Genomic DNA, 13,505 nt, shown 5'->3' on the forward strand with positions numbered 1-13,505 from the left:
CAATATTTAGTAACACTGGGCGTCTTGGGGAGAGAATTCATGCCTGTAATTAGTTACTGTATATCACCGTTAGTACTCTGCTCAGGATTTACTGGGCAAATACCATTTAACTGCACAATAACTACAGGTCCTTGCTGCTTATTGGGTAATTTACTAAGGCTGGGAGAATGGGGCAGGAGGGACTCAGTAGGAGGTATTGTAACCCCTTGAATCAAACTTTACGAGTTTGGGTTTTGGCAGGGAGGCGGCTGCTGAGAGCCAGCTCTCACCGCTTTGTTTTGCAGAGTTGGCGGGCAGACTGCTTCCTTCCCTCTATTCATTGCAGAGGAGCCCGAGGCTGGGGTCCGGGCTGGCCAGTGGCTGCCTAGGGCTACGGAGGGCCTTTTGGTACAGAGGGTCTCTGGCTGAGCACAAAGAAACCCAGCAGGAAGCCGGCAGCAGGAACCCCGGCTCGGTGTCCTGAGGGCTCCACCCAGCCCTTCCATTTACCCCCTCCATGGGGTTTCTTTGTATCTGGGCCAGTGGGTGGAGCGCACAGGGAACTGTCCTTGGCTGGCAGCATTGAGATTATCCTAAACCCTCTCTTTCCTCGCCACGGCCGCCACGGTGGTGAAGCCGCCATTCCTGGACACTTGGCCAGCGTCCTCAGCCTTCGTCGGCCTGAGCAAAGTCTGTCTTTGTTTGGCCCTGCGCTATCTAAACACCTCTAACCTACTTAGACGGGGGAGAGGGGAAGAGGCACAGTAATGAAAAACGCAACGTGCAACATTGCCTCACGCAATCTAATAAATTACTCGGTACCCGGCTGCCAGCTCCGACTAAGCCCAGTATTGCCTGCAGTAATTATTTGGATCAAATGCAGTTTATCTGCTTCATATTTGTGCTTCTGTGCTCAGTGGTAACTTATAAATGTCATTGTGGTGTTTATTTGTTATAATGAAACTTAATGGCATTGGAAGCCAGGAGCAGAGCTGGTGGGGCGGCAGGTTTGAAACAATCTCTTCATCTCTGGAGAAGGAGTGAGCCAAGATAACAGGAAACTGCCCACCGGGAAGAGATTTGCAGAGGTGGCTGTGTCCTCGCTGTGCAGAGTCAGCCAGCAGCCACTCCAGAGCCATCTATCAGGAGGCGGGAAGGCTTGGCTGGGTCTAACTCCAGCACTGCCCCTCTGTCCTTTCTCTGCCTCCGAAGGGCGTTTTAGGGGTGGGAGCTGCTTGGTCTTCACTCTACCTGATAGATGGCCCAGGCAGGAGATACAGTTGCCCAGGGTCTTGGGATGCCAAAATCCTGGCGTTGGGGATGGACATTGGAACCTATGGTGACCGTGTCACGGAGAATACACCGCCAGTGAGGGCGGGAGAAGAGAGAGGGGTAGAAGACAAAGGGAGGGTGTCTTGGAGGGCCAAAAGAGGGGAGGCTTTCTCCTCTTGGTGAGGAAGGGGTGCTGGCTGGCAGCAGGGAGCACGAGGCGTAAACAGAACAGGGAAGGGCTGGCCGCAGGGGGGAGGCAGGGTGCCCCACTGGCTCTGCAGAAGAACCAGGTTGGGGATGGGCCATTCAGTGTAGGATGAAGGCTCTTGGCTTCATACAGCCCTGGACTCTGCCTTTTCCTAGCTATATGGCTTTGGGCAAGTGGTTTATCTTCCCCCAATTTTATTTCCTTATGTGGAAGGTGGGAGTAACAGTGGACGCTTTCCGGACTGTGGTGACGGTGACAATTACAGGAGGTGATGCGCACAGAGGGACGAACATGGCCTCAGACACAGAGCAAACGATAAACAAATGGCTATGGCAGTGATCAGCATGCAGTAGATGTTCAATAAACACCTGCACCGTGGAACCCGAATAACACTTCCCACCAGTGTGCATTACAAAGCCCTCTTCCAAACGACTCACGCTGGACTGAGGCCTCCCAACTGACCTTGTTGTCCCCATCTTCAGTCATCCTAGGCTGTTTACAGGAACTTTCCCAAGGCCACCCAGCTGGTGGGTGCAGCGGGCACTGGCTCTCCTGCCTCTCAGGGCAAGTTTCCCTCCACCGGTCAGGCTGGACAACTCCCCACCTCCACAGGGAGGCCGAGCCCTTCCCTCCTGACCAGCTGCCCTGCTCTGTGTAGCTCAGCCACAGAGCCGGAGCTGACCGTCTCAGATGCACCCGCAGGCAGAAGCGGGGGTCTTCCTGTCCACTTCCTCTTAACACCACATTTAGTGTTTACTCATGAAATATGCATTCTCTCCCCTCAGTGGCAGGCTCATGCCAGGCTCCTAACATCATCCATATGGATGAAAATTATTAGTCATTGTTATTTCTCCCACTAGCCACTCCCCTCCCTCAGCACACCTCCTGTTTCGATCTCAGCAAAATAGGACTGAGTTGAAGGTATGGACCTGGGACACTAATTGAAGTGCCTTGCGTTTTATGGCATTTAATACTTTCTCAAAGCACCTGTACGACCACTGAGCATATTTAATCTTCGCCACATATGCATAAAGGAAAGAGGGCTGGCAGCAGGAGCACCCCCGTTTGCAGCTGAGGAAACAGAGCTTAAGGGAGATCAAGATTAAGGTCACATACTTAGTGAGGCACAGAAGTTACTATTTTAAAAAACAGTTATTATTATTTTTTGATTCTTAATGAAATGTTCTCTGAGAAACTGAGGGTATTTTGCTTCATGCAAATAAATAACGGTGCCATCTTTTATGTAAATAGATAATAACACCATTTACAGCTTATAGAGTTTTTATCCCTGCCATTTTAATGAGTTTTCACAAGGCAGGCTTGAATTATTCTTGGCTGACAAAGCTCCCATAACCAGTTAGTGGCGGGTCTGAGCTTTAAACCATTATATCCTAAGGTGGATTCCAAGGAATGCTAGTCACAAAATATTCTCTAGGAAAAATGTTTTGAGGTCAAATAAGTTTGGGAAACTCCGTGAACCGTATCCCCCTTTTGGGGGTTTGCCATGCCCTTTAGCATATCAAGTCTGAGAAATTCTGTGGGGGAGGCTTGTTTAATCAGGGATAATGCAGCTTCTCTCCACCTTATTTAACCATGGAGCCCGTATTTCACAGAAAACCGGTTAACGGGCTGCAGAAATGCCGCTCCAGGAAAATATGTGCGCATGACCCCTCCCCCCGCCCCCACCGTATTCTCTGAGGCTGTGGGGTCTGGAGCAGGGCTGGGCAGGAGAGCGGGGGGGGGGGGGGGGGGGGGCAGGTGAGGACAGAGTGGAGAGCAGGCCTGTGGGCCCATCAGAGTGGAAGTGCCCCTCCCCAGGCTGCCTCTTCTCCTTTCTGCAGCCCCGGGGCACCAAATGCCAGGTACTTGACTCAGTATTAAGTGCAGTCAGTCCAGCCTCCATCTGGGGCTGGACCAGAGGGGCCACTGACTGGCTGAGTGGGGTCTGTGGGCAGGGCCGTGTGGGGAAATGGGGAGAGAGCTGGCCTTGGCCGCTGGGAAGAATCTACATGACATGCAGTGGGCACTCGATCACGTCTGATCTTATTGGTGACGGGGCTGGTCGTCCTACCCTCACTCTCCTGAACCCACAAAGCTCCCGGAGGCGGAGCGGATGGGCTGGAGTCCGTCCATCGCCCTGTGCCTTCCAGTTGATGACTGAATTTTTCAGTCTCAGAATGGCGCTCCCGCCACCCACCTGTGACGAGGTGAGGACTGAGTGTGGGGAGGTGCCTCCCAGCCCTGTGCCTTTCCAGGCAGCTCCTGCCATCACGTCTCTGCCTTCTGGAAGTCTCCCGATCCTACTCAGAAGGAATGGCTCCCCAGCTTTACGCCCCATCAGCACGCCACGTGGACAGCTCTCTGGCTCCTTGACCACCCCGCCGTCTGCTCTTTTATCACACGCCTGTGTCCCTACTGGACTCTGAATTCTCTCAGGGGTGTGGCCACTCTGCCCATTCCCCACCAGCCTCCCTCAGCTCAGGCCTGACCACGTCAGTGCCCACGGGCCAACTCCCACCCTTCCCCTGAGGTTTTCTCTTAAGCTGCAAAGGCCACTGTGCCCTCACAAAGTGCAGGCCAGAGTGCCAGGGAACAGACACTCGTGCCCAAGCAGCCCTCAGCCAATCGGTGACAGCAGCTGGTATGAACACAGTCCCTCCTCAGGTGGCCTGAGTCCTGCAGCACCTGTCAGTGCCCCCTTGGGGACATGGTTCCAGTCATCCACCCTGGTAGCGGGATGGATGATGCCCCTCCCTGGCCCCCCTATTAGATGCTTTCCCTCTTTCTTGCCAATTCCCTGCCCCCACCCGGTGCCTTCTGCCTCACACAGGGGGGCATTGCCCACCGGACCTTGCTTAGGTCTTCTGGGGCATCTGAGATAAGATGAGGGCGTCGTGTGTGCGGTGTCCATCCGCTTGTCCCCCGCAGTGTGGGGGGTACACTAGATGCCCGATAAATCTTCTCTGAATCAGGCAGAAACGAGCCCTAGGAACCACCACAGGGAGCGATGGTCCTCCAGCAGGCTGACCGAGCGGGTGGGGCCCGAGGAGCCCAGGGCAGAAGGTCAGGTCTTTCTGCCCTGAGCTCCTCCTCTCACCTGGGAGGCCACGCCCTCCGCCCCATCTGCCCAGTCCTGGCAGTGCAGAGGACCGGGGTCTGGCCAGCGTCCTTCCTCAAGGAGACGAGAGCGTCTCAGTGCAGGGTCTGGAGATCCTGTCATGAACAACGGCTGAGGAGGGCTGCTCTTTAAGATGAAGACGGGTGGTTGTTCCCGGCGCCTGCGCTCGGAGGCGGGAGTTTCCCCGGCTCTGTTCATCCCGCACTCTGCATGCGCTCGCGGAAACTGTCACCGTGTCCCACATTCCATAGGCTATTATGTGTATTTCAAACCATTATATAAATGCACTTGATTTGGTGCTTCTGAATGTCATTAAACTCCTCCCATACCAGCAACAACACAGTTTCCATGGAAACTAGCACGTCGGAGAAGGGAAGGCATGGGGAAGGAGCAGTTGGAGCCGGGAGAAACCGTGTCCACCGGGTTACCGTTTCCAGAGCGTGGGGCCCTGGGACGCGATGCGGCCGCTCTGTAGGGACGGGGCCAGCTCCCTCGGGGTGTGATGGGCTCTCCTTTGATAAAGGCCCTGGATAATTCATCCCAGCCTGCACTGGCTCATCCCAGCATACAGCTCTACAAACGTTACGGTACCAGAGGCCATTAAACAGCCCCATTTATGCGGACTCTTCCACCCTGGGCGAGGGGTGGAGGGAGGTCTCTGCATGCAGTGGTGAGGTTTTAAGCATGCGGAGGTGGAGGGGGGAGGCAGAGAGGAGAAAGGAGGCTTCTTTAAGACATGGTTGGCACAAGGCAAGGGCCCAGGGTTTTGCCAGTGGCTCCTACCTATGTCACCAGGTCTCACTGTTAGCCATGAAGTTAGAACTAGAAAACTGGAGACTCTTGAGGTTGAAGGAGGTGTTACATCCGAGAGCCCTTAGGAGAGCCTGGCTGAGGAGCCGCCCGTGGCGTTGGTAGGCGGCAAGCTTCCTGTCTGTGGCGGGATTCAAGCATAGGCTGCAATGGCCCCTGATACTAAAATGTGCTCCCAGGACTCAGCTCCGGCATCGCCTTGTCCAGGAAGCTGCCTGGCCCTGCTCACTTGGCCTGCAGTTTGACGGGGCTTCCTTCTCTGTTCCTGTAGCTCCGGACATCCCTAGCTACAGCAGTGACACCGCATTGGAATTGCTGGGATGTCCTTGGGGCGGGCTCTGTGTCTCCACACGCCAAGGGCCACCTGGCACAGTGGGGGGCACAGAGCAGGCACTCGGCACACACTCGGCGAAGTGATGGGCACCCAGCACCACCGCATTCAGTGGGATTTATGCCTAGAGGTGCTTGGCAGGGACATCGAGCCACCAAAAGGAGGTGGGGACTAGGTGGCCTTCGGTCCCTTCTGGCCTCAAGAATCTCGTCTGATCTGGTTCTAAACCCGTTCTGACTCTGTATGGGATTTCAGTCTAGATTTCTCCGACTCCCAAGCCACAGTGCTGAGCTATTAAGCGTATCAACCACAATGTTAAAAAGTAAACCCAAACAAAAACAACTGAAATCAACTTGGAATAAAATAAATGTAACTTCCCAGATGCAGAGCAAAGTTTCCGGGGACACAGCTGTGTCCAGCCTCCCGGCAGCTCCTGTGCCTGGTGCAGTGCCGGCCCGGGTCAGGGGATGGCTTCCCTCTGTGTGTTTAGTGTCTGCATCAAAGAACCAACTCCCCTTCCTTTCCTCCAGGGGTCTTGCTTCTGGTCTCTTCCAAAACACGGCTCTAAACCCATTTTTAGCAGGGAGACTTCCCTGATTGGTCCCCCCGTCACTCCCAGACCTCAAAGACTTAGCAGAGTGGAGTGGAATGAGGACTGGGCTTAGGACCAGCAGCCCGGGTTCGCGTCTGGGCTCCATCACTTGCTGGCTGTGTCACTCTAAGTCACACTGCTTTCCTGAGTCTCCGTTTCATCTTCTCCATGTGATGTCCAACGCTTCACCCAGGAGTCTGTGCTTCTCAGGTCACCCAGTCCCAGCATCGTGGGAGCCACTGACCAGGGGCAGAGAAGGTCATGGTCCTCACTCTTCTTTCAGTGTCTATGCTGTGCAAAAGTGCTAGGCTCCTGGGATGTAATGGAGCCCGAACGGAGCTTACAGACTGGTAGGGCAGATGGGCCGTACTTAAATAATGGCGATACAAACACATAGGAACAAGCTGAGCTACAAGTTCTGAAGGGCAGGCACACAGTTCCATGACAGCATGGACTGCGGTGGGTGGGTGGGAGTTCTAAGCAGGCTGTGGTAGGGAAGAGATACCTGAGCCCAGAGCTGAAGGATGAGCAACCTTTGTATGGGGAGGGTTGGACATTTGGTGCGGTGGGTGTAGCCAGCATCCAAGAGGAGGGACCAGGACCGGAAAGCTGCTGTGGCAGATGGAGCGTCCCTGTCTGGGGAGCTGAAAGGTGTCTGATGTCACCAGAGCACAGAGAGTTAAGGGGGACAGACGAGGCCAAAATGTATATAGGAACCAGATCTTATGGAGCCGTGTGGAACACACCAAGGATTTTGGCATTTTTCCTAAAAGCAATAGAAAACCGGTGACATATTTTCAAGAGGAACATGACATCTGATTTGCATTTTGAAACACTGCTCTGGCTGAAGTGTGGAAGATGAACTGGGAGGGAAGGGGTTGGGCTGATGGGTTGGTGGAGAGCACAGCTGTCATCCACCCAGATGCAGGAAGGAGGAGACGGGCACCTGAGTGGTGGCCCTGAGATGGACCCAGGTGGGTGGAGTCAAGAGATATTTGGGAGGTAACATCTCTAGGTCTTGGTGAGGGTTGAATACGGGTGTGAGAGAAACGGATGTTTGAAAAGGAGCTTGGCAGGGCCTGTGTGGACTAGCGGGGCCCCAGGTCGCCTTAGCTAACCCAGCAGGTGGGGCAGGAATGGTGGCCGGAGGCATGGGGCTGGGCAGGAGCTCCGGAACCCCCCATCGGACTGCAGCAGCAGAGTGAAATGGCGGGCCCCTTGTTCCAAGATGCCGAGTGAATTAAACAACAATCATAAAGCACCCAGAAGTCTGAGGCTTGCCATAAATAATGAACAGGGATGTTATACAAATAACCAGCTTTGTAGCCCCAGCGGGAGAAAACACATCAGTAAGAAAAATGAAATAAGAAAAAATGCACCCCAAAGCCCCAGCTAACAAAGTGACAATGTTAGCCAACATCCTGGGGGCTCTGGCAGGCAGCGGGGAGGAGTGGTCTCGGGGACGTGATGGGCCCTAGCCTGCGTCAGACGTTGGTGGCCCCACCGTCAGAGGGAGGAGGTCCTGAACCCGAGGACCTGTTCTCCCCTGGGCCAGGCCCCTGGGCCAAGGCCCAGGCCACCCCGCGGCCACTTCCCCTCTGCTCTGACAGAAGTGCAGCCTGTGTCTCGGCCTGTGTCCCCACCTCACTGCCGCCCAGGGTGCATGCGGCTCAGACAGGCCTGAATTTGCTCTCAGGGGACAGACAGGGGAGCTCAACAAGCTCTGCTTCCTGAGGCTGCCCAGCAGAGCCAGCCAGCCAGTTTACCTAGTACTTGCTCCTTTGGTGACCAAGGCGTTTGAATTTATGGATTGGTGGTGAGAAGAGGGTGTGAGGAGGGTGCTGGGAGACAGGATAGACTTTGAATCATCGCATTTTAAAGGCTTACAGGTGATCGTAGCCAACATTGTTCAAGTTTGTGCCCAAGATGTCGAATAATCTGAGCACCCAGGGACTTGCCCAAGGCCACACAGCTGGCTCCTTACTCTGAGGTGCTCCTTCCTCTACAGGAGCCAGTGGGGCATCTGTCATCTCTGTCACGGGATAGGGAAGAAGCAGGGGGTGTTTTAGACTCAATTCTTCAGGTTAGGGAACTGGGGTATGGAAAGCTAGGACAGAGTGCTCGTTGTCCTAAAGGACAGCTGCTCGGATGCCCAGATCCCCAGCCTCCCAGGGCTCCATCTGCCCCGCCTGGCAGATGGTGAGGACCGACACCTGGGTGGAGGAGCACTGCCCTAGCCTGGACCAGGGGGTGGGACTACCCGGACCTGTGGGGCAGGCAAGAGCCTGTGTGGGGTCTGCCACCTGCAGAGCCGGCCTCCTCCCAGAGAGGCGGGGCCGCTGAACAGAAGCTGCCTTGGCTAATCACTGTGTTTGTTTCTTCCTGGGAAGATGAAAGTGACAGCGCTGGGAGGCATTTCTGCTCTCCCTTCACTGAGCTGGGAGAAGCGCCAGTCGCTGTGATTCTGAAGGTCCAAAACCTGGGATCCCGCCGCCCCTCCAGATGTGCACCTGTGCGCAAGCAAGGGCGGTGCGCAGGCGCCTCTCACGGGGCTGGCGGGCAGGGCCAGGGCCACCAGCCCCCTCTCTGCTCCTTGACGGGTCCTCATCCTCATTTCCCTTTTCAGGAGTCCTAGAGCCCGATAGAATTTTCTGGTTCCTTAGAAATGGTCTTCCTGGGCCTTTGCCCCACTCCCCAGGTTTTTCCTGATTTTCTCCCACATCAACTGGCGACTCTCCTGCAGTTCCAACCCCTCTTCCTCTAACCCCTCCCACTTTCTCTGTATTTTTAGCTGCCCTGAAAAACCAAGCCATCTGAAGAGTAGGGGGCTTGCCCTGTGTTCACGGGTCAGCCTCCTTTTTCCGAATCTCAGGAGCACTGGGCTGGATGTCAGGAGACCTGGGTTGTGGTCCTGGTTCTTCCAGCAGCTTCCTTCTGGCCCCAGGTGAGCCACTCACAACCCTGGCCTCCCTGAGTTGCTGGGTTGCACTGTAATTGCTGGGATTGTTCATGGTTCTAACACAGAGGAATGCTGAGGTATTTGAGGGACAGGCAGCATCCTGCATCAGATACAATGTGAGAGCTTTGTGTCTGCCTGTGAATAAGAGCAGCCCTGGGCAAGCATTGTGCATTGAGAAGGTGAGTGGTTCTGGGATCTCCCGGATGAAGGGGTTATCGGAATAGCTAGCAAGAGGGTAGTGGTGGTGGTGGTGAGTGTGTGTCTGGGTGTGGGATGAAGGGACAGTGGGAACAGTCCCTCTTGCAGAGCTGGAGGGACATACCAATTAGAGAAGCCCTGAGAAGGCAGTCTGGCAGTACCGGGGTGAGGAAGGAGAGCCCCCTTTCCCAGCTCTCCGGCTCTGCTGACCTGCCTGGGCCCTGGCCTCCCAGGAGGAGCCATAGTCTGGGGAGAGGCTGACAGGCAAGACTTACGGAATTACCGGAGATGCGGAGACTCGTTTCCTGGAATGCTCTACCTCAGTCTGCTCTGCCTGGGGACCTCCTTCGCATGACCCCCTTTACACCTGCAGGTGACTTTGCCCATCATGGCACTAGCTGCTTAAATTGAACCTGACCAACTCCTCCCTAGTGGGAGCCACTGCGCCAGGGGAGGCAAGGAAGGAGTGGGATCCTTCTCTACCTGAGGCTAACTCTTTAGGTGGGGCAGACAGTGTAATGAGTAATCACCAATTAGGTAAATGCCACAACATTAATAGGCTGGTTGCCTCAATGGAACACAATGGTGGGGCATCCAGGTTAGGGCCTTTTTGCAGAAGGGACAGTCACACTGATGTGTGTGTTTCTGCCCTGAGCTTATGGAGGGCAGGAGCCATGCCCTACTTTACCTCTAGAAGCTCCAGTGCTTAGAACAATGCCTGGAACTTGTTATGGACATTGGTACAATTTTTCTGGCAGGTATTCCATGACCGTTTGATGAATAAATAAAAGATCTCCTTCCAGTAGCGTCCATTTAAAGCACCATGTACTTATTCACAAGAACACTTATGTCAAACAAATCTGATATTCTTAGGCCTAGTCTGTCTTTATCTCCTCCTTTCTTGTCTGCCCTTCATTCATTTTTGCTCATATGTCCATTCAATGCCACAGACATGTTGAGTCCTGACAGGAAAGAACACACACACACACACACACACACACCCCACAGATTATTCACCACCTCTGTTCCTGCAGATGTTGCAGATTCTACCCGAGAAGCTACTGCGCACTCCCAAAGAGAGCAGCTCTCATGCACTGTCACTTGCTTCCTTAAACGATCTTTGAACAGTGTTTTCTCTTTATTGCTTTGTGTAGTTTAATCGCACCAATTGTGATCACTCTAGCTTGTGATAAATCCCAAACCTATAAAGCTCCTGTTCATTTACTATTTTCCACTTGCTCTTTCTCAGTCAATTATTGTTGGGGAAGGTAGTGAGGAGGGGTGAGTGGAAGGAGAAGAAAACACAAAGATGCCAGATTAACAAGGAAACATGACATAGGGGACCACTTCTCCCCAGGCGATGGACACCCTACTAAATATTGTTAAACACAACAAATGAACTTTAATATAGCACATGTCTTTTATATTTATTCTAACTTATAAACATAATGATCACTACCTTATCTTTAACAGAAAAAGCAGCTAATTGTTCTAATATCTCACTAATTTCAGCATCTGGGAGAATAATTATTTTTTACGATGTTATCAGTTGTTCCATTTGTACCAAAGTGTATGGTGCAGCTTAGACAGAGATTTCTCTTTCTTGAGCTATGTCATGGCCGCTATTCCAGTTCCATCACTCACGTGTGGAAGTTATAATTATTTTGAATGTTGGTACAAGATAATTATACACCATAAAACAGCTCCCCATGCTTGCTGATGTCTTTCCTTATCTGAGACATATTAGAGTTTGGTCATGCGAGTTTTAGAAAGAGAAAAAAGGTGCATAATGTGGCAGTTGGGGTGGCAAGACCGTCCAGAGTGGGGGCAGGGAGACTTGCCCACCCCTCCAAGTCCTTTCCTCTTCTCCGTCCATCCAGAGCCCAAGGCAGCCCACCTCATGCATCTCTTTGTCTGTCCCACTGCCTCACTCCCTCCTATTCTGTCTCCTCATTAGTTGAGTTTGTAGCCACTCACACAACACTCCCATGTCTTCTTCACCCTGAGACAGCATCAGCTACTGTGTGTGTGGTTGTGAGTGAGTGTCTGCATGAATGTGTGTGCTGGGACATTTGGGAGGGGTGAGAACCATATCCAGAGAGGGAGGCAGGGGTGAGGAGCTAGGGGCCTTGGGCTATTGGTGATGCCTCCGCTGCCCCCTCTGTCTGAATGCCTAGCTTGATTCTCAATTAGTCTTCACCAGGGGGAGGGCACAGGTTGGGGTAAGGCATCTGGGATCTACCATTAACCAACTCATCCATACAGCTGAAAGTAATAACACATTTGTGTGGACTGTATGTGTTTTGAGAGGGGGCTTAGAGGGACAGATGCTGTTTTGGCATCTTTCCATTTTAAAGAGAAAAAACTTTTAAAATGCTGTTTTAGCTTAGTTGTTGTACAAGGTAAGACTTACTTTCCTCAGAGGTAATCATGTCTTGGTCTTATTTTGCAGTCCTGGTGTGGTCCTCCCTGCCTCCCTTCCTTCTTTACTTAAGCAATGTCTAAGAAGTGCGTCTCTACCTAATGCTGAATTTCTTTTTCTTACCATTTTCCAAACTCCTGGTTCAGAGCATTACCACTGTACCTTCTGCTGTGGCAAATGCATTCAGACCCCTTGCCATGGATTGCATTGTTTCCTCCTTTCTCTCAATTTATGTGTTGAAGCCCCAACCCCCAATGTGACTGCATTCGGGGATGGGCCTTTGCAGAAGTACTTAAGGTTAAATGAGGTCATGTGGGTGGGGCCTTGATCCAAATGGAATATTATCTCCATAGAAGAGCCATCAGAAGGCTTGCTCTCTCTCTGCCATGGGAACACAGTAAAAAGGGGGCCACCTGCAGGCCAGGAAAAGAGGTCTCACAAGTACCTGACCACGCTGGTACCTTGATCCTGGACTTTCTGTCTCCATAATTATAAGAAAATAATTTTCTGCTGCTTAAGCTACCCAGTCTATGGTGTTTTGTTATTGCAGCCCAAGCTGACTGATAGGACTCCCTGGCTATTAGCCACTTGTGAAAGGTGGGGGAAGTGAGCTCATGTTCACGAGTCACGTGATGTGGTTCTTTGTAGGCTCCAGGACCTAGAGTCAGTAGCCTCTCCACATCAGACACTCAAATCCAGCCCAGTTCCTGACTTTTTGGCTTCCCCAAACTCTGTGAACCTCACTTCAGCTACTCTAACGTGCATGGACAGCAAGAGAATGTCTGTTCAGCACCACGGACAGAGGCACCACGGCGTTCCCACAAATTGCAAGTTCCTGCCTAGCGCCCTTGTGAAGGCTGTGGTGGGAGTGGAGAGGGTGGGCTTGGAAAGAGAACAGTCAGGAAGGGAGACTGCCTGGCAGGAAATGCAGCCTCCAGCCCTGGCTGTGCTCAGCCCTGGGGCCCCCACAAGTGGGAAGTGGCTTCTGGGTGCCGCTGCCTTCTTACACAGACAGGCCGCAACATGGGGGAGGTGATATTCCTTGTGCTTCATTGTGCTGGCCTGCCCCTTGTCAGCCTGTCACCATGATGGGTGCTGGTGGCAGACCTATAGGTGGCAAGACATGAGGTTTGGGGAGCATCAGGGGGTGTGCGTGTCATGGACTGTGGGTTGGAGAGGAGAGCCAGCTGAGGAGCATGGGAAGAGAGCACTTGAACTGCACTGAGTCTTACTCTGGGAATAGAGATAATATAGGTGAGTTGCCCTCCCCCTGCCTGGAATGGAGCCCAGGGCCTTGGGAGGGGAGGGGTCCAGCTCATAGCAAGCTGAGCTGGTGGCAAGCCAGGGCTTCATTTGTGTGACTTTAATGAATAAATGGCAGCCCCAGCCATTGTTTATCTACTTTTGAATCCTGACAAACCGTCTGTGGCATCTGATGGAGAGGGTTATTAGCTACACGGAGACAGATGGCTGGGGATGAGGGGATTGGCTCTTCATTACAGCAGGCCCATAAGCGACAGCACTCGCTCCACATCCTGGCCTCCACATCAATGTCAATGCCTTTCCCAAGCTTCTGTGCCCCAGCCGGGCCTCAGAGGGAAGACTTAGTGCAAGAG

General features: G+C 53.1%; 1 protein-coding gene across 2 annotated transcripts in view; it reads right to left on the reverse strand.

The window, feature by feature from the left end:
- The window catches only part of KIRREL3 (kirre like nephrin family adhesion molecule 3), a 503,419-nt gene that overhangs the window by 100,313 nt on the left and 389,601 nt on the right, over nt 1-13,505 (reverse strand). The gene's annotated exons all lie outside the window — the stretch shown is intronic.

The sequence above is a fragment of the Phyllostomus discolor genome, chromosome 13, assembly GCF_004126475.2.
Source record: "Phyllostomus discolor isolate MPI-MPIP mPhyDis1 chromosome 13, mPhyDis1.pri.v3, whole genome shotgun sequence".
Lineage (NCBI taxonomy): Eukaryota > Metazoa > Chordata > Mammalia > Chiroptera > Phyllostomidae > Phyllostomus > Phyllostomus discolor.